This window comes from Triturus cristatus, chromosome 1_2, assembly GCF_964204655.1.
Source record: "Triturus cristatus chromosome 1_2, aTriCri1.1, whole genome shotgun sequence".
Classification (NCBI taxonomy): Eukaryota; Metazoa; Chordata; class Amphibia; order Caudata; family Salamandridae; genus Triturus; species Triturus cristatus.
The window spans coordinates 1,101,629,102-1,101,650,260 of NC_140580.1; the positions used below are offsets into that span (position 1 = coordinate 1,101,629,102).

The 21,159-nt window shown below is 48.6% G+C and overlaps 1 protein-coding gene across 1 annotated transcript in view; it reads left to right on the top strand.

Annotated features, from left to right (window-relative positions):
• Positions 1-526: 526 nt before the first annotated feature.
• Positions 527-21,159, top strand: part of LOC146868749 (uncharacterized) — a 227,555-nt gene continuing 206,922 nt past the window's right edge. Inside the window, exon 1 of the mRNA XM_085613716.1 lies at positions 527-835. The gene's annotated coding sequence lies outside the window, so the exon portion shown is untranslated. The remainder of the gene's footprint in view (positions 836-21,159) is intronic.

Genomic DNA, 21,159 nt, shown 5'->3' on the forward strand with positions numbered 1-21,159 from the left:
AATAGGAAAATGTCAAAAACGGCATTTCCAGCAAAAGTGGTTTTCTTTTTTGCATCTATTTCACAGGGGAACAAATGAACGACAGGAAGAAAGAGGGTGAGAACCATTTCTTGAGTCACTCACGGTTTTCGGTAAGTGAGGAGAAGCTAGAAGAAAGAGGGGGGCAGCTGCCAGCGGCGGAGCAGAAGCGGACACCTTCCTTGTATTGTCTGGGCAGGAAGCAAGAGACGGAGACCTTTTCCTTCTCTGCTGCCCGCCCGTCCCCGAACAGCCACTAATGCTGAGCCCTCTCTGCAGGCCTTGGATATTTCTTACATTCAGGGAGGCATGTTCAAAATAAAACGGAATCTATAGAATTAAAGAAGTAGGGGCACGCCGTGCCCTGCCGATCCCGCCCACTGGTCTGTGCAGACTTGCCTTCCCTTCTCCACCCTCCTCGCCTCTCCCGGCCTCCACCTCGTCAGGTACGGGGACCCCACAGCGACGACTGTTCCCCCTCCCTTTTCCTGCACTTCCAGGCAGCACTACAAACACACCGACCGCCCCAGGGCGCATTTTCGCCTCCTCCCCCACCCACGGAGTGCTCTCCAGTCCTCTGTGGACCGTGTTTCAAGCCGCAGACTAGCATCCTGACCTCTGCATTCTGTAAACTCAGCCCCCTGATCCTGCTCCCCCAGCCCAGGATTCCGAAAACTGCCAGTGTGCTCCCCCCACAGCTGTAGGCATCCGAGGACGGGCCCCGGCGTCGCGCCTCCTCGCGTGAAAAGTTGACGAAAGCCGGTTTATTATTTGTGTCCTGGGCAGCGCCGTGAATATACATCTCTCGCGGTCCAAGGTTGGTGCGAACCATCATTTTCAACTTTTTTTTCTATCGCTTTGTTGAGTGTTTGAGCCGTTACCTACTCCATTTGCTGTCTGTTAGATAAGTTGTTCTCATCATACACCCCGGAACTGTAACACTATTTTTATCTCAGCTTCTCCTGCTCTCGGGCTCTGTAAGTAACCGTTTGATGATACTCACTTTACCGACCGCAGAAAAGGGGGGGGGGGGGGGGGGAGCTTGCCAGGGTTCAGTCTCTGCTGCTCTGCCCTTCAGATGTGTGAGGTGAGTGTTATGTCGCTGAGACATCCCCACCCTCCCACATTACCAGAATACAAAGAACTAGAATGCCTGGGCTAGAAACACCAACCACTCCTACCTGGGAAATATTGGCTCTCTGTAATAAAATGTACTTGCTTTGTTCACCGTAGTGTCCTTTGCTTTATCTAGGAGCTTGACTACTATTATAGAGATCTGAAGTTCTGCAAGACTTGCATTTCCGATGGATGTTGTAAAATTACAAATCCCAGAATGCAAAGAAGACAGAATTTAAGGTTCCATCCGGAGGGCCCATAAAACAGCCAGGCACCCCCTCTCTTTCTCCTAGGAATTAATCAACAATATTGCGGCCATTGGTAATTCCAGGTGGTTAAGAAGCACTCCTGATGACATGATTTTGGAGAATTCCCTGGGAATCACACGATTCGTACATGTTTTGGTAATTTTCCTTTATTGCACTTGGACACTTCACCTGCTTTCAGAAATGAGTGCCAGAAAACACTGGCCACAAAGCGTTTCTGTGGCTCTTATAACCTCGAGGTGCTTGTAATGGGGGCCTCAGGGAACTCTTCTACCCTGGGAAGGGAAAGCTGACGATCTCTTTTTCATTCCCTGGCACGTTTGGTACTTCTTGTAGTCTGGTACTGTAATGTCTTTGATTTGGGGCCAAGACTACAATTCCCAGAATGCATCACACCTCGGGACTTTCAAGGAGTTGTGTTTATTGACTAAGCTGCTGATTTTGGCACCTGGAGACTCGTGATCTAATCAGGCTTTTAGTCAATCTGGATACAACCTGTTACATCCACCCCCCCCCCGCCCACCGCGGCACCCCCTCGCCTGAAACCTATATATGCAATCTTTTTCATATCATTAGGTGTTTTTAGGTCTCACCTGACCCAGCGCATGCGCTGGTCTGGCGAGACATTTAGTAGGTGGGTTTCGAAAATGCTACCCACATTTTTGTGCTGGGGACAAGCTACAGTGCACGATGGCATGCACGCGCACAGCTGCTGCCCGCATTCCCCCCTCCCTTCTCGCCCAGCCATCTGCCTTTCCTGCGCCAGCCTTCAGCACCATACCCCTCCCCCCGCTGCTGCGCGCGCATCCCTAGCGCGCGTCATCACGATCACTTTCGCTTTTAGAGTGATCACGATGAGGGATTGATAGCTCCTTCACACTGAGGCCCACTGTGTCAACCGAAGGCTAACGCTCCGCTCTCCTCTGGAAAAGAACTCTTCCCCCTAACCCTCGAGTTTGGTGACAACCTAGCGCTACTTCCGTGCCGTAATAGGCGCACCTGATTGGCCACACTTCGGTTTTTTAGTTAGCTCTCCTTATTGGTCCCTCGTGTTGTGTGTTTTGATTCGCTTTTCTTTGCTGCACTAGAGTAAGTGTAGCGCTGCACTTTCACAGCACTATCTTGTTTCATTTTTGGTTAAGCACGCCAATAGAGTGCATGTGTTTTCTAGCGGTCTCCCTTTTGTACTTCTCTCCATCCGCTGCGCTCCGCGTCGCTCTCTCTTGCCTGCGTGCTTCTTCCAGCCACTCTGTGATGAGATCACCCTTGTCTGCTTTCCGCCCTGTGTAGCTTTCTCGCCTGTCTGCTTCTCTACCCAGCTCCTCCTCTCTCTCTTCCCCCATTTGCTTTTCTGCGCAAGACACTCTGCATTGCTCTCATTCGGTGTTGTTGGCTTACCCTTGCACCCTCTGTGTTGCATCTCACTGCTGTGTCCTGCGTTGCTTCTACAATCTAAGCTGTTTCTTTAAAAAACACACAAAACACTTTCACATGTTTTTCCCTTTTTAGGTCTCGCTGGCGTTGCAGCGCGAAGCGCTGCCGCCAACGAGAACTATTGTTATCGTGATGCCTCTCAAGGGAGACAGACCAGGGCACGAGCAGCGATCGGGGTCTGTGGACGCGCTTCTGAGAAGCGCAGACGCACACGCCCCCAAGCGCGCGCGCGCCACGCTCCGCCGACCGCTGGGCTTGTTTAATAAGTGAAAAAAGAGGGTATGAAGTTCCTTATGGGAGTCTTAAGCAGGTAAGGGAGCCCGGATAACTATTACTATGGAGGTGGTCCAACCAATGTTACAAGGGGATGGGGGAATTCCTCCATTGGGAACTAGGGCCCTCACACACCCAGCCAGCTAGGTGTCATGCTTCATCATTGGGCCTGCTCCTCGTCGGGTCGGCGCTGCAATACCCGACGGGCACCCAATGTGGGGCTCTTTGGCGGAGATCTTTTGTTCCACGCCGTCTGGTGTAGTGGGGGTGAGGGGCCCAATGTGAGTAAATGTGGTGAATAAGTGTGTGCAGTGATTAAAAAAGGTAAGGGAATCCAATAAAAGACCTTTATTCAAATAGGTTCCCTGCCTCATTAAAATAAAGGTAGAGTAGTGTATATGTGACTGTGATGAATCAGGATATTTACGCTCTACTCGTAATTATATCGGTCAACATGTTTCTTGCCTCGCTCGTCAGGAGGATCGAATGGCAATTCTTCAGGACCACATAAAATGCATCTGCACATCATGGCGAGGTGGAAACACCTACCTCCCAAATGATCAAATTGTGGGAATAGTGACCACAGCGATGGAGGACGACCTATAGAAGGGTAATAATAGATACTCAGAAACATATTCGTATACATCTGTGTAAACATTGTAGTAGTAACGACTCTCTCAACACTGCAATTATTTGGTGTAAAATAAAAGACCCTAAGTATGAGCAATCATGCTACATAATGTTGCATAATAAAGTGTCAACATATCTTGGGAGGCTTACAGTGAGCTCATAATAAAGAAAATTAAAATTAAAAACAGGGCTCAGACTAGTCATGAAAATGGTGGCAAATGAACTCACCTACTATTGTAGGAATTATGCCTCAGCGGTTTGCCGGCGGGTCTGAGGACACCTATCATGTAGTGTCCTACAGGGCAAAAATGGTTGAAGAAGTCACCAATTAATTACAAACACAAATCGATTAAAGAAGATATCTGTGATAAAACAACAATTGTAGGTAGATGGCGGGGAGGGCAGCGTAATGTAAGCGACACACCAAAACCTGAGAGGAGTTGAACACAGGCCCCCAAAGAAGTCAGAACACTGGAGAGCCAACGCACCCCCTGTCTGTTAGGTCGTTTTAGAAAACACCATTCTATTGGGTTCCAGGGTAGAGGGTGCGAGAGGGTCATCTCCCTGTGTACGTGGTTCGTACTCTGGGTGGTTAACTCATGGTTAGAAGTGCTAGCTTACCGCCATATACCGCCGCCTCTCACTCATAGCCAGAACCTCAGTGACATTACAACAGGGGGGCCGGGACCGCTCGTGAATGAGCTAAGGCTCACCTGGTTAGGACGGAGTCCAACAGTGAGACCTACCCCTCCGCCGGTGGAACTGGATGGCTACAATCAGCTGAAGTTTGTGCCGAAATATCCACCGACTCCAGGAAATGGGCGGGGCGGCCCCCAATTGGGAACTGCACGCAAACACCTGCGACTCAGCACATCATCCACTCAAAAACGGGAGAAACCATGTCGGCCATCTTTAAGTGGTGTGTGAAAAACGAAAAAACCTTTATACTACAGAATCCTCGATAAGGCGCTATGTGTGGTAACTGTGTAACAATACTCCTCTCTTGAATCATTTAACTTGCCAAAATGAGTGTGCTAACCATTAACAGCCTATTAAAGCAGTATAAGGTGAATCCACTATAGTAGGTGTGTACTGCTGTTCGCTAAGATTGTTTGGTATTACAAGTGGTGCAGAAACAAAACTAATTGTTATACCAGGTGTTCAAAAATCCAAAGACCACTATAACCAAGTCTAAGAAAGAGCGTCTCTCAAAGTGTAAGCAGTCCAAGGTGAATGCTACACATATAAAGAGGAATAAAAAATATATATACATTTTATATATATCTGGTTAAAAACAATGGGCCAACAGAGGCAATTTGCATCTTTGGTAACCTGATGAAGTCCCAAGGGGGTTGCCCGTGCATATTACTTTAACAAAAAGGGGGGACAGATGGGCTTATAAAGGTCCAACATACATGCCCATGACAATTGAAAAAAGAGGGTATGAAGTTCCTTATGGGAGTCTTAAGCAGGTAAGGGAGCCCGGATAACTATTACTATGGAGGTGGTCCAACCAATGTTACAAGGGGATGGGGGAATTCCTCCATTGGGAACTAGGGCCCTCACACACCCAGCCAGCTAGGTGTCATGCTTCATCATTGGGCCTGCTCCTCGTCGGGTCGGCGCTGCAATACCCGACGGGCACCCAATGTGGGGCTCTTTGGCGGAGATGTTTAATAAGTGCCATGTATGATTTTGTACGTTTCAGCGTGTTTTGGGCTTCTCTCGTTAGGACTTGGAGCTTGCTGCAGAATTTTTCTTTAATGGAGATAGTCCTTATTTTGTGACTCGGAGCCGGTGCCACTAGTTGTGTTGCAGCCTGTCAAGCGCGCAGATGGTCCAAGTCCTGCGAGCGATCGTCGCGACCCCGCGCTTCCCCGCCCCCTTTCGAGGTAAGAGGAACCGTGAAGGGGCATGACGGGTCCTTCCCGGGGCTGTGCTGCTACCGCCTGCGCGCTAGCTGCTGCACTACTCTTTCTCTACTGGCCGTTTGATGGACAAGGTACAAAAAGCTGCGACATGAAGGAACTGCTCATAGGTAGCAGGGTTGAGTCAGTCCCTACATTACTTTCTAGCAGGCTTATTAGGGTCACCCATGAAGCAGTGTGCTTCATGTTTCTATTTATTTTTAAAAGTGGACAAATACAGATATATGGCTTATTTGAAGTGACAGCATACGAAGTTTAAAACATGGTGACATCTCCTTAAATAACTCCATACCTCGAAATTTGTTTGTGGTATTAAACTATTATTTTACCATATTGTTGTTTTGTATTGTTTTATTATATTTGTCCTTGTAAAACTAGATAGACGTCAAAGTATGAGTGCACATTTATAGTTAAATTCAGAAATATACGAAAGGGGGCGTGGCTTAGCAAGCCGACATGGCGGACGGCTTCTAAGTGAGCTCCGTCCAGCCCATCATCGATCCTGCCATTATCCTGCTCCCCTGACCGAACGCCGTCCCGCCCGCCGCACCTGAAGTGCGGGAGCCCTGGTACTGCAATCTCCCGCGATTTGGGGGTCCGGATCGGCCCCCAGTGTCGGCGGCGGACAGGCTCGGAGCTGAGGCCTGAGGGTGCCGTTGGAGCCGCGGCCTCGGCTGCAGATCGGCGGACCGCATCCCGCGGCTGAGCGGCGGCGGGGAGGCCCCCTGCCTGGGGTGCTACCGGAGATTTCCCGAAGGCGGAGGCAGATATCCTGAGAGGGAGGCCCGCCCACCCCTCCCGGGTGATCGACGGACGGTCGGTCCGTGCGGGGGAGGGAGTGACGGCATATCGAGGCACTCGGGGTGGACGGCGCCATCTTGGGGATCCGAGGCGTGTAGACGGGGGTCGCCTCATCCTACATACGGCGGGGTCCTGGCTTGCTGCTAGACCCGAGAGACAGAAGTGGGCCCGATTGCAGTGCCTCGTGGATGGGTCGTCCCTCTGGACCGCTGTGACCGTGGGTGACTGCGCCTGGGATTCGGCAGCCGAGTCGGGCTGCGGCGATATCGAGAGAGGTGCGGGGTGAGTGAGCCTGTTCCTTGTGTCCGGACCTGGTTCCCCCCCCCCCTGCCGCTCCGGGTCCGCCTGGGGGTCCGGCGGTGCTGTCGGCCCGCGTGGGGGTGCTGGGGTGCGTGGAGGTGCCGGTTTGTGGCGTGAGGTGCCCGCAGCGCCCAGTGGAACGTCTGGGGATATATCCTGCCTGGCCCGGGTCGGGAGTGGAGCCGAGTGCAGGTCCAGTAGAGGTCTTGGGCCTGGAGGGCGCGGCAAGCCCGAGGGCCGGAGTGGCTGCTGTGCAGTGCCTGTGGGGGATCCTTGTGGCCTGTGCGGACTGGGATTGCTCGGCCGGGGCTCCTGATAGGCCGCATCGGCAGTTAATCGAGCTGCGCGGCCCGAGATCGGCCAACAGCCTTGCCCTGTGCGGAGCCCGGGTGCAGTTCGCAGAAGCATCTCGAGGACAGTAGGACTGTGGGGATCTGCCTGCCTCATCATGACGAGGGATAAGCCCGGGGGTGGGCCGTCCAAACAGAGCACGTTGGACAAATATGCTGGCTCGGGGGGTCCCGCCGGTACGGTGGCCGGGGCCCCCGCTGTTGTGCCGGACAATGCTGCATTCCTGGCGGCTATCACCCAGTCCAGAGACGCCCTGGACGCCAAAATCTGGGCAGTGGGTTCTGATGTCATGCTGCTGCGGCAGGATTTGCGTAATGCGGTGGAGCGTATCACGGAAACCGAAACCCGGATCTCCGGGGTGGAGGATGTGGTGACTACCCTGCAGCAACGAGTGGCGTCTCTGGAGACTACACAGCGGGGCCTGGCTTCCAGGGTCGAGGATGCGGAGGGAAGGGCCCGTCGCAATAACCTCCGCTTTGTTGGTTTTCCGGAAGGGTGCGAGTCGGGGAATATGGAGGCGTTTCTTACCCGGTGGCTGGAGAGCTGGCTACCTACGGACTCCCTCTCTAAATGCTTTGTGGTTGAGAGGGCGCACAGGGCCCTGATGCAGAAACCCCCCCCCGGGGGCCAGGCCGCGGCCAGTGATTGCAAAACTACTCAACTACCACGATCGGGATGTGATCCTCAAGCAGGCCAGAGCCCAAGAACCCTTGCAATTCAACAACGCCCGTATCCTCATATTCCCGGATTATACGAGACAAACTCAACAACTGCGACAGTCTTTTCTTGCGGCCAAGGCCCGCCTGCGAGAGCTTAAGCTTCCCTATCATTGCTTTACCCGGCCCGGTTGCGGGTTGCTTACCGCTCCCGCACCTACTTCTTTGACTCCCCGGAGGAGGTATTCAGCTGGACAGATGAGACTGTGCGGCTGCGCCCACACTCTCCTCCGGGGAGGGAATCTGACTCTTCCTCGAGCGGGGTGACCAAGGGAGGGCCTGGTGGCCGGGTGAAGAGGTCTCGCCGCTCCAGGTCCCGGAGGCGATCCGGGTCCGGGGGGGCACAGACGGGCAAGGGGCCGGCATCGGATCCAAAGGCGCCGGCGGACTGATTTCTTCTTATCTATGGACCCTTGTGTCTCTTTAGCTTATTGTTAGCGGTCAGGGGAGCCCTGTAAGGGCTGCCATCCCAATTGGTTACACCAAGAAGGGATGGAGATCAGGGGATGATGGGTGGTAGTTTGGGGATCCATTGGTGGGGATGGGGTGGTGCCCCCTGTTGGGGTCTACTGGCATCGCCTGCCGCGACAGGTACTTCTGTGGTTTTGAGGTACGGGGTGGGGGGAAGGGGATATGGGGGTTGGGTTGGGAGTTGTTGTTTTCATATCGCACTGTCTATGAGCGGGTTGGGGTTGTTATGCAGGTCATGTCCGGGGCGGTTGAGGCTCGTCTGGCTACTGATGCTCTGTTATGGCCGCTACCCCGAGTAAATTACTGGGTTCCTTGGGGTCCCTGCGCATTTTGAGTTGGAATATCAGAGGGGCGCTAGATAAGATTAAGCGTGGCGCTATCCTTAAGCAGGCCAAGCGCGCTGGTGCAGATATCCTGATGCTTCAAGAAACGCATCCTATGGGGACCAAGGCGCTGTGCTTTCAACGGTTTGGATATACCCAGGTGTTTCACGCGGGCTTTGTGCGGGGCTCCCGGGGAGTGGCTGTTCTGGTGCATAAGCGAGTTCCCTACATGCATGTTAGAGTGTGGAGTGATACACAGGGCAGATATCTCTTTCTACAAGGGGAATTGTGGGGCGAGCCTGTGACCCTTGGGAGCGTGTATGCCCCACCGCCGCTGTCCTGGAGTTTCGTTGAGAGGTTGGTGACTGTGTGGGCAGATGTCCCGAAGGGGCTAGCGGTGGTTGGCGGGGATTGGAATGATGTGCTGGACCTGGTGTTAGACAGGCGAAGGCCCGATGGGGCACCGGCTGGTGGCATTACTACGAAGCTTCACTCCCTGGTTATGGGCCAGGAGTGGGACGACCCTTGGCGGCGGTTGCATGGCGCGACTCCGGGATACACCTACCTCTCGGCGGTCCATGACTCCCTCTCTCGTATCGATTGCATCTTTGTGTCTCGGGGAGACGCAGGCCGAGTGGTAGAGGCAGATATTCTCCCCCGGGGACTCTCCGATCACTCACCGGTCGCCATTACGTTGCGTGCGGGCCCTGGGCGAGGACCATTCCGATGGCGTCTCTCTGTGTGGAATCTCCAGCAGGCACAATACCAGGAGCACATGGGAGATGCTATAGATCAGTATCTACAGCACAACGTGGGGGCGGTGTCGGCGGCGGCGTCTCTGTGGGAGGCGATGAAGCCCACGCTCCGTGGGGTTGATATCTCCTTTTGTGCCGCGGCACGTAGGACCCGCAGGGCCATGCTTCTGCGCGCGGAGGCGAAGATTTTGGATCTTGAAGCACGAAGTGGTAGTGGCGAGGGTCGGCGGGTCTGCCGCCAACTGTTGCAAGCGCAGCAGGAACTCTCCTGCATTTTGCTGGATGAGGCCCGTCAGGCGTGGTTGGCAACCCGCAGTAGGATTTATCAGTGGGGGGACAAATCGAGTAAACTTCTACATAGTCTGTGTCAAGAGGCGATGAAGCCCCCTATCCTACCGGGTGTGGTTGGACCCGATGGTGTGCTGCTAACGGACCCATCGGCCATTGCAGAGAGCTTCGCGGACTACTACGCGGACCTTTATGCGCCACGAGAGTGTTTGCCGGCAGAGGCTATTGCCCGATTTTTAGATGACTTACCTCCCAGGACCCTGGCTGATGTAGTGAGTGCAGACCTTGATCGACCGTTCTCGGTCGATGAACTAAATACCGCTCTTCAGGAGCTGCAGTCGGGTAAGGCGCCGGGTCCTAACGGTTTCCCGAACAAATTCTTCAAGCGCTACTCCCAGCAGCTCGGCCCGCATTATTGCAGGGTGGTGGAAGAGGCCAGGGAAGTGGGCAGGCTGCCCGGGGACTGGCGGCACGCTGTGGTGGTGGTCTTTCAAAAACCCGGCCGACCTCCTGAGCACCATGCATCCTATCGTCCCATTTCCCTTCTGAACGTAGAGGCTAAGGTCCTGGCCAAGGCACTGGCTGATCGTCTCCGTCCTCACATTTCGTCTCTGATACATCCTGACCAGGCCGGGTTTATGCCCCAGCGGGCAACCCGTCATAATATACGCAGGGCGCATGCGGCTATCGCGTTGGCGGGCAGTCTTGGGGTCCATGCGGCTCTGTTGTTAGCGGATATGGATCGAGCCTTTGATTCCCTGAGTTGGGAATATTTGTTCGCCCTCCTCCGCCGACTGAATCTAGGACCTCGCTTTCTCTCTTACCTGACTCTCTTATACACTGATATAACAGCCTCAGTGCGAGTGGCGGGCTACGTCTCGTCGGTCTTCCCCATTGGTCGGGGCACCAGGCAGGGGTGCCCTCTGTCGCCCTATTTGTTCGCTTTGGCTATGGAGCCCCTGGCTGCGTGGGTGCGGATGGATGCGCAGGTATCAGGATTCGAGTGGGCTAATGGACTGTCAGATCGTATTGCATTATATGCTGACGATGTATTATTCTTTCTTACGCAACTGGATAGGACGGGCCCGCGGCTATTGCGTATTATGCAGGTGTTTGGGGAGACCGCTGGCTTGTTCATGAACGAGCGCAAGTCTACCTTGTGGATCCTGGGAGGTGGGGCCGATCCTGGGGCCTGGGCCTCCGCGGTCCAGGTGGCGCGGGGGGGGGCTGAAGTATTTGGGTGTGTTTCTGTCCGACGCTCGGTTGACCTCCTGGGAAAAGAACCTGGTGCCTGTATGGAATAGAGTGTGGGACGATATACGAATATGGTCTCATATGCCCCTTTCCCTCTATGGCCGATCGGCCATCTTCAAGATGGTTGCCCTTCCTCGACTATTATATCAGCTACAAAATCATCCGTATCCTATTCCCTCGGGTTGGTTCCGCCAGGTGAATGCAATACTGGGTCCATTTCTTTGGGGTGGAGGGGCTGTGAGGGTAGCACTCCGTACGTGTTTTAAACCTGCGTATTGTGGGGGACTTGCTACCTCCGACATTCTCTCCTACTATATGGCCTCCCACCTGTTGGTCCTCAATGAATGGTGGTACGGTGACAGGTCGGATCCGGCGTATAGCCTTGAGCGCCGCTTAATGGGGGATCACTCGCTCCATACACTCCTGTATTCTGCGCCGCTGCGACGCCCCCTGCCTGGCGTAACACAATTGGTGTTTCAGATTTGGCGGCAGGCGCTGCGGAGGATGGGTTGGTGGAATCGCCTAAACGGGGAAACGCCACTCTGGAGAAATGGTGGCCTGCCACAATTGGCTACCTTGGCCGGCTTCCAGGACTGGGACGCGATAGGGATCTCCACTCTGGGGGATGTCATGCGGGGTCCTATCCTGAAATCCTTCCAAGAGCTGCAGACAGACTTTCAAATGCCGCGCACCCAATTCTTTAAATATCTGCAGTTCCGGCATGCCCTTTCGCCCAGTCTGGTGGGCCTGGAGGAGTTGGCTGATTTCAGTCCCATAGAGGCCAAACTGTTCATGGGGGACCTACGAGACCACAAAATCTCGAGAATATACCAGTCCCTCGTGACTTACTGCTCCCCGTCACTGCAGCGTCTCCGAGGGGCGTGGGAAGAAGATGTAGGCCCCCTGGAGGAGGAGGACTGGACGGAGGCCCTGGCCTCTCCGCGTGGGGCGGCTATCGCTGCGAGTCTCCGACTCATTCAGTTCAAATACCTCCACAGAGTGTATTTCACTAGGGTTCGTTTGCATAGGGCCGGCTTGGTGGCATCCCCGATTTGTCTTCGCTGCATGTGTGATGAAGGGACGTTGCTCCACACTGTATGGGACTGCACTGCACTGGCTAGGTTCTGGCGGGGCGTACTGACATGTCTTTCAGAGGTTCTGGGGTGGGATCTTCCTCGGTCCCCTAAACTGGTACTCCTACATGTGATGGACGATATAGGGGGCAATATTTATAAGCGCCATCTGATGCTTCTGGGTTTTACCCTTGCCAAACGGGATATAGCAAGGGCCTGGAAGGCGGCGGCTGCCCCCCCAATATCGGCTTGGAAAGCTGGGCTGGATTTCTGTATGGGACTAGAGGCACCCATTTATGTAGCGCGGGGCTGCCCGCGAAAACACTTTAAAATTTGGAAGCGGTGGGCGGATTACAGGGGATTGGAATTGGAACCCATTTCGGAGGGATGATTGCCTGGGTGTCCGGCGCTCTTTTACATGCGTTTTGGGGACGTGCAACACGTATCTATTGGGTGCTACCGGGCTATATGGCCATGATTTGTAGTAAGGACAGACTCATAGTCGCACACAGACTTGCTGTATGGATTGGTTTGGCCGTGCGATGGGTGGGGGGGGAGGGGAGGGAGTGTTCACTGTTTTTTAATCGAGGGGGCGGTTCTTGTTTTGCACGTCTCTTCTGTAATTGTTATTAGGTACTTTATGAGAAACTTGTCAGAGCTGATATGTTGTTTCTTGATACGATGGAAGTCTCTGGGCTACAGAGCTTCGCGACATGTGTATTTGACAAATAAAAATTTGTTTACAAATTTAGAAATATACATTTTACAACTTACTTTGTACACAAGACTCAACAATAACTACAGATAAATACTGATAAGATGGTCAAAAAGACATTTGACTACATAGAGAGAGAACTGTTAAAAAATCGGGAGCCCTCATCATAAATTTATCCATTGTCAATAGTTTGTTTTACCTTAAATGGTAAAGTTATCACACTACTTTAAACTTTCTCTTGGTCTGTATCAGAGCAGCAGAAAGCTATGCACATTATCAATACAAAGAAATATGACAGGTATCAGTTGTGCAATCCAACCTTCTCCATAAATAGTTTTCAGGTATTCTTCATAAAATCACAGATCTTAGTTCTGTTCTCAAAGGTATTACAGTAACCTCTCAGGGAGCACATTCTTCATGTGGATACAGTTGCGAATGTGGAATCGTCTTTCAGTCAGCTTGTCTTATCATTACGGACTTGCCTGAGATAAATTAAATTACATTTTGACCCACCAGGATGTGTATGTTGAATGTGTAAGTGTCATGGACTGGTGTAAGCGCAGGTCTTTGAGCCACGTTTTGCTAGCTGTTGATAGATCTGCTGCCCCCCCCCCACACACCACCTGCTGTTCCGATTGGTCCTGTGTAGGGTGCATCACACAGTTGAGGTCCCTGCCAATTATAACTGGGTTGTCTGAAATCCGAACTGGATCATTGGGATGGGTAACTTTTCTTGCCCCATGTTTGGTTGTAAATTGTTGCTATAGTCATAGGCTGGCCCACCCATTCTCCCACCACGACCAGGTCGCCTGCCTCTTTTGTCTATTTTGACCATCTTTTCCCCAAATTTGTGTGTGTAATGCAATAGTACGGCACCTCTAGATTTCTTGGTGGGGGCAGCTGCATAATATTATGTAGGGAAGCACGTAGAGAGTAGTTGGTGCAGGTCTTAGCAGATGAGTCTCTTGTAAGAGACATGTATCTGCTCCCAGTCTCCTAAGCTTCCCTAGGATGCTCCAACGTTCTATGGCACTATATTCAATTGTGTGTTTCCACCCATCACATGTGCAAAGGTGTGGGGAAGTTCTGCACAGGGTATTCAACACGAGAAACAAAGGCAACAGAACTTATTAATAGTGCCTCTAAACTAATATTAACTATTTGCAGATCTTTCAGTGGGTGGAAATGGCTTGTAGGCGGTCCCTGTAGTACGGCGCTTCTCTCGCCCTGCCCTGACGGCACCACTTCAAACAAGCGAGAGGTATGGTCGCCATGAAGCAGCCCTGAAGCATGCTCAGACCTCGGGTTTGTTGATTCACTAGCCTGTTCGTGGGAACAGGGCTATGGCGAGTTCTGGAGAGCAGTGTCCTGCAGAAATTGAATACTGGTGACGTGACACAGCGAGATTTGGCGGATCTCAACTGACTATCGGGCTTTCTGGGCGGTTCATCTGATTGCTTAAACTCGCAACGAAGTTTATAATCCCTGGTGCCCTTCTCACCAAAGCAGAAATGCGCTCTTAGGGTTCCATAGCTCACCGAAATAAGCATAGTATTTGTTTGATAAGGGAGGGGACTCGTTTGTGGTTCTTGCCATTTTTGGAATTTTGCGATGATTATGAAGTTAAAATCATTTAAAGGAGGCATTTATGCAAACAAGGTGACCTCCACTAGGAAGTGTGCACGATTGGCAGGGGTGGCTTGAGAGACTCCAGTATGAACTGACCAAGCAGCATTAAGGCGAAAGTGGCAGTGAATTCTCATGATGGGCTGCTGGTGAGCTGGTCAGTGTCTGAGATAGCAGAATCTGAGCTGGCATTACGAGACTATGCTGCTAAGCAACCAGAAATAATTGGACCCCAAATGGCTGGGTCAGATACCGGCAAGACTAGAGGCTCACAATTCGGTAAAGTGTAAAAATGCAGCACTTGTGAGAGAGGAGCAGCCTCCTGCGGGTGACGTAGAGGATGAGGCAACTTAAAACAGAAAGGTTGATCTAAAACTTCATGAGAGACGTGAATGTCCTCCATCCCTGGCCCCAGTAAGAGCCCAACGGGGCTGGATGGGTTGCAAAATCAAACTGGAACACATTATGAACAGCAGGACTATGGAGTTCTTAATCCTTTTTCACAATAAGCCATGTACCCTGAGTAATACATCTGCGCCGAGCTCGGTGTCCGGACTGGAGTCGACACCCCCTATTCCCTCAAGTCCTTACACTTCACCAGGGCAAGCTGCATTAGCTATTCTGATCCCCAGCAGGAATGAGGCTTTGACCCCGGCAGTGGAACTAGTACATTCGAGTCTTAGGGGGAATACCACATCAATTGAAGGTCTGAAAGTAACTGATTTTCCAGTTGCTTTCCAAGGGGTCTTATGTGCAATCCTTGATGAGGTAAAATCAATGAAAAACTGTAACAAGTAATTGCTAAGCAGGTCACAGAACGCTTGTCCAGCCTTGAGGGGAAAATATCACAAGCACTCAATGCAATGGAAGAGATGCAGCAGTGTATCTCTGATTGTGAGGATAAACTGACCCTGTCCTCCGGGACAATGCAGCACTTCTGGAAACAGCTAGGGGCATTAAGGATCAAGCAGGAGGACTAAGAAAATCACTCAAGAAGGTCTAATCTTAGAATCATAGGTATTCCGGAACATTAGGAGGACGCTGAGAGTCTGATCACATATGTGAATAACTTTATTAAGGAATACGTCCTCTCTGACTACTCGCAGGACTTAACTGTGCATGCGCATCTCGTGCCTGGTCAAGCTTTGGCCAAATCTAAATATCCCCACATGTTATTAATACATTTTGCTGACTTTCGGGTTAAAGAGAAGGTTCTAAGAAAGGTAATTCAGGAGAAAGCAATAAATATGAACAATGAGTATTCAATCCTATTTTTCTCAGGCATGACTGTGGAATCTAAGTCCCAACCCCTTTTTTTTCTCAGGAGTGGCAGTGTGGGTGGTGGTTTGGAGGGGGGGAGCGAGAAAGCATGGCACAAACCATGGTGCCAGATGAGCGAAGGTTGGGTCTCACAGGTCACAGGGTAGGGGGGCATAGAGGTTATGGGAATTGAGGAGGTGGCACTGGAAAAATGGTCGTTTTATGGCTCAGTTTGATGCTTTGTTACAGGAAGTGGTAAAATCTCTTTATATTGCACGGTGAGAGTGGCTCGATTTTTGAGGGTAATCTCTGGTAATATAAATGGACTAGGCAATAGACAAAAGTATATGGCTGCAGTTAGTTGGTTAAAATTATGTAGCTCGAGCGTTCTCTTTTGGCAAGAAACCCGCTTGTAATCAAATACTCCGAAACTGTCCATTGCCTCGTGGCATTCCTTTGCTTTTTTTTCACCGGTGGGGTTTCATGTAGTGGGGTCGTTATTTTCTTTTCTAGATCATTTAATTGGGTTATCAAGAGTATTAGAAAGAATACCCAAACAATGGCTGAGGTTGGTTGCGCGTTTAGATTCCCAGTCTATTAATCTTATTAATTATTACTGCCCAATAGAGCATGAGATGCACCCTCTTAAACAAATGTATTCAACTTTGATGGGTGCAAGGGGGCTAATCATTTTGGGAGGGCGATTTTAATCTACTGCAGAAGCCCCTCAGCTTGATGCGTCGTGTATAGATAAGAAACAACCAAAATATAAATCTTGTTCTATGGTGGTTCGACTTAAAGAAGATTATGGCTTGTTAGATCTATGGTTCACTGAGGATCTTGACGGTAGACTTTATCCTTGTTATTCTAAAAGATTTAAGTCCTCATCTCGGATTTATTTTTTATTTTTCTTAATTTTCCACAGTTTAACAGATCTGTCTCACAAATTATAGGAAATCGCTTCTTGGGCCATTTTGTGGCATCCTTTCAATTGAAAAGGAGATCAGTTAATACAAGAAGTACTAGATGGTGCTTTGATAGGTCCCTATTAGTACGCAATAATTGGAAAATCAATGTTTGTATTTTTATTGGGGAATTTTATAGGCTCAATGTGAATTTGGCATAATTAGCAAGTAACTGGGAAGCATTCAAGGCTTGCTTTGGAGGCCAGCTCATTGCGTTTAAAGCAAACTCTATCAAGATTTGTTGTGCCTTGTTTAAGGGAATGCAGGCCAATATACAGCGCAAGATCAAGGACTGTTTGCATCTATCTTCTCTGTTCCTAGTAAATCTGTAGAACTGCCTGTAAGTAATTTTCAGAATTTCTTCTTGAATGAGGAAATAGTGAAGGAGAAGGCTGCCTCCAGCAACCTTACAAGGAAAGTAAGCATGCGGGTCAGATTGTGGCCTGGCCAGTAAAATCTAGGGCCAGTGCTAATCGAATATCAGAGATAATAGATTCCGGCACCAGTTGAATCACTGCTAGTAGTGAAGATCCAGAAAATATTATTTAAGGGTTATTCCCCTCTTTATTGGGCACCATCTGAGGTAGCAGAGGATACTATTGCAATTTTTCTCAATTCAATTCCATTTCCCTAGCTACCTAATGAGCAGCAGGAAAGGTTACTAAATCCAGTTTTAGAAACAGAATTTAGGATGGCTTTGGCAAATGCTAATGCAGCAGGACTGGACGGCATTCCCATCGAGTTTTATAAAGAATTTGCAGCTTTCCCCCCAAGATATATTGATCAAACCTTTTAATGAGATAATTGCAGGTGGGCCTAGCTCTCCTTCATTTACTCAATCCACTGTAATAAGCTTTTTGAAAAAAGATAAATCGTCTCTCAATCCTAATTCGTATAGGCCTATTAGTTTGTTGAATGCGAACTATAAACGTTGAATGACTATCTTAACCAATCGTCTGGTTCCTGTTGTCCAGAAATTAATTCATGGTGATAAAAATGGCTTTCTTCCTAATAGGTCTGTGGGAGTTGACACTAAATATTTGATTCAGGCCATATACTATCTCTTGGTCAATAGCACCAAAGCTGCCTTAATTATGGTCGACCCAGAAAAAGCTTTTGACCTAGTTAGTTGGTCGGCTATATTTGAGATTTTGAGGAGGTTCGGTTTTCCTGTCAAATTTATAACTCTTCTTAAGAATCTCTATGTAGGAGCAGTAGCTACGATTAGTATCAACTCAAGTAATGTAAGTTTACATTTTCATGTGAAACGCTTCTTTCACCTGTTTTATTTACTTTTTTAATTGAACTGTTGGCCGTTCTTTTACGAAATGGCAATTCTATTTTACCTCCAGCTTCTGGTATGTCCAAACTAAAACTCTTTGCAGATTATATTATTCTATATTTGGATACAGATCGAGGTAATATTGAAAAAACGTTTGATAGGTTTAACGAGTTTGTTAATCAGGGGCTACAATATTAATTACAACAAATCAGAAATTTCGTTGTTTAATGCTTTCGTTGAGGACCTTCCTATTGTACTTAGTGAGCAGTGGGAGCCCACTATTCCTATTGGATATCTTGGTGTCTTTGTCACCTCCAACATTCTTGATGTGTACGGGATAAATTATTATGAATGGTCGGAAAAGTTAAGAGAATTTAGAAATTCTGGAGGTTTATGCCCCTGTCAATTCTAGGCTGATTTGCCCTAATTAAAATGTTGATTCAGCCTCTGTTTTTGTATACTAATGTACTTATTCGACTTAGTAAAAAGTTTTTTAAGTAATTGGACAGTCTAATTAGGAGATTTATATGGCAACAACAGCACCCATGTGTTGATTTGTCAGCTATCCAATTAGCAAAGACCAGGGCAAGCTGGCCCTACCCGATTTTTATCGAAACTATCCGGCAGCCTTTGTCGATTATCATGCACATTTATATGCTGATTCATTCTCAACATATGAATTTTTTTAAGATTGATGGTGCAGGAGGTAGGTTTGCAGCTCTCTGCTTTTCGGAAATCATGGCAATGCCCCAAGAAAAAAGGATGCATAATACTAAAAGAAATAATTCTGCATAAAAATGAATTTGAATTAAAATATAAGATATTTGATGGTCATTATTTTTTCTCTTTACAGGATTGTAAGATTACTTAAAAGGGTGGAGCCAGGCTTATTAGTAGCACTTTTTGGGGGTATTGACTAACAATGAAGCTTTCACGTGATTAGAACAAAAGTTAATTTTCATGGTAGCTTTGATTGCTAGATCACTCATTTTACAGTGCCGGAAATCTTCCAGATGCCCTGGTTTTGGCCAGTGGCAATCCAAAATGAGTAGGATACGACAGCTAGAATATATGTATCCAAAGCGAATGAACCAAAGTGATGTATTTGAGCAGCTGTGGGGCTATTTCCCGCTGTGTACAGTGGGGGATATTGAGTTATGAGCACAGCCGGAATATGTATTTGTCTGTATTGAGATTCTATCTTTGAAAGCTGCTTCAAGCAATTTATTGTGTATGTATTGCTCTTTTGGACTCTTTAAGCATTTTTGTACATTGTATATTGCACTTTGTCAGAATGTTTATGCACTATGGTGATTACATTTTGATTATTTGGTTAAAGCTTTCCCTTATTTGAGCAGGTTTAAATTGTACACTTAACAGTTCTGCGGCTTTATCACGCTTGTTCACTTTGCATTTAAAAAATGTACGAGCAGCAGATGAATATATATTTTTGGAGTGAATGTGTGTAGTGTGCAAAATTCCTTGGAAAGGTCCTGCCCTTCGTAATGAATATATTAAAAAAGGGCGGGGTACATGGGGGCTTCGGGGGTAAGTGAAAATATATTCATTGCCTAGTTGTCAAAGGCTGCCCGGTGCTATTAGTTAAAAGTGTGCAGATTTCATTAAGATAGTAAGAGTACTTTACTTTACTCTCATCTATGAGAAAATTGACATTTACTAAACAAAATGGGATAGTTTTCAACCAATTTTAACACAAAAACATTACTGAGTGCGAATTCCACATCGCTGATTTGCGCACCTTTCTAGAATAAAAAAAACAAACAAATATCCATAACAAGTTAAGCACAGATATTTACATCTGTGCTTTATACATTATTTGGATAAAATATAGCAGGGAAAGTTTACATATTTGCATGTTCTTTATATTTGCATTATTCTTTTAACTTGTTTGCCATTACTGTTAAAATGTCAAATATTTTAGCACCTCCACATTTTTTGTCTTCTGCTGGGGAACCTAAGATGGAATGGGATTTATGGTATCCCATGTTTCTAGCCTACGTGGAAGTGTTAGAGGAGAATGGTTGCTCCCCTAAAAGGAAATTAGACCTGCTAAGGCATTGCTTAGGGGGTCAAGGGATTAAAGAATTTGATAATTTGCCTCCTCTCGAAAGCACAGATGGAGTAAATGTGTTTGAAGTCACTGTTAAAACAAGCATTTGCAATGCAATAGGTCTCGCATTTATAGGAGTTTGAGCTATTGGCATTGTAAATGACAATGCTTTTTATTTAAGTTTGGTTTTTTTAAAACATAAATAAAAGGCACAGTCATTTATAATGCCAATAGCTCAAACTCGTATAACTGCGAGACCTATTGCATTGCAAATGCTTGTTATTCATGGATCCAACTCAGACCGGTAAATATCAAAGCACAAGCACTGGCAAAGCCAATAGGTCTGGCCTATAACTTAAACAGTTGGCAAAGTTTGCGTCCATCTATGTTTTGACTAGTGTACACCCTTCCCTTCTGCCCTCAGTATCTTTCCCTATGTTGGCACTCTAATATTCCCAAGAGGCAGTACGATCACTGTACAAACCGCAATTACAAAAATATATATTAACGAAGACACAGGTTTAGCAATTTGTAAATGAATCGTTTCACCCTCATAATTTCTAACAGCAATGACTTTTCTTACATATAGAGCACATCTTTGGATGTGTCAACGTGCTGCACTCTGACAACCGAATGACTATCAGAACTGTGACGGGTGTATTATTAAATAACAGAACACTGTCAAAGGCACAGAAATGTAATTTTTAGGTCTCGGCTCGAAGGCTGCGCTTGCGCAGTCTCGCTCCGAGATTTAATGTTTTGGAGTGGGGCTTTAACCCGCCCCTTTTTTTTACCTCTTCTCCATTGGCTGGCCTCTAAAATACTGGTCAGCCATTGGAGAACAGCATTGTCTCTCCAAACAAGCCCCGTCTTTTTCGGATTCGGGGGCGTGTTTTTTTGATTCTTTCTCTCCTCTGGAATGTAAACATTCCAGCCAATGGCAAGAGGAGAGAAAGAAAAACACACCCCCGATTCCGAAAACGACACTGCGTTTCTCCGAGGCATTTCTGGCTGACCTCGGAGAAAGGCGGTGGTTTTCATGGTGACTCCCTTGAATGATTGTTGCGCCCCCGACGATTTCGATCGCTGCATCTTGCAGCGGTGACCTTTGAACTCTCTGAGCCACCTTGGAGATTTATTGTCTCTATAGTTTCGGGTTTCCGGTGAACCAGCCTCCTTCTGCCTCCGTGTGTACCACCGGGTGAGTAGTACTCTTCTAGTATCTATGGGAAGTTCATGGCTT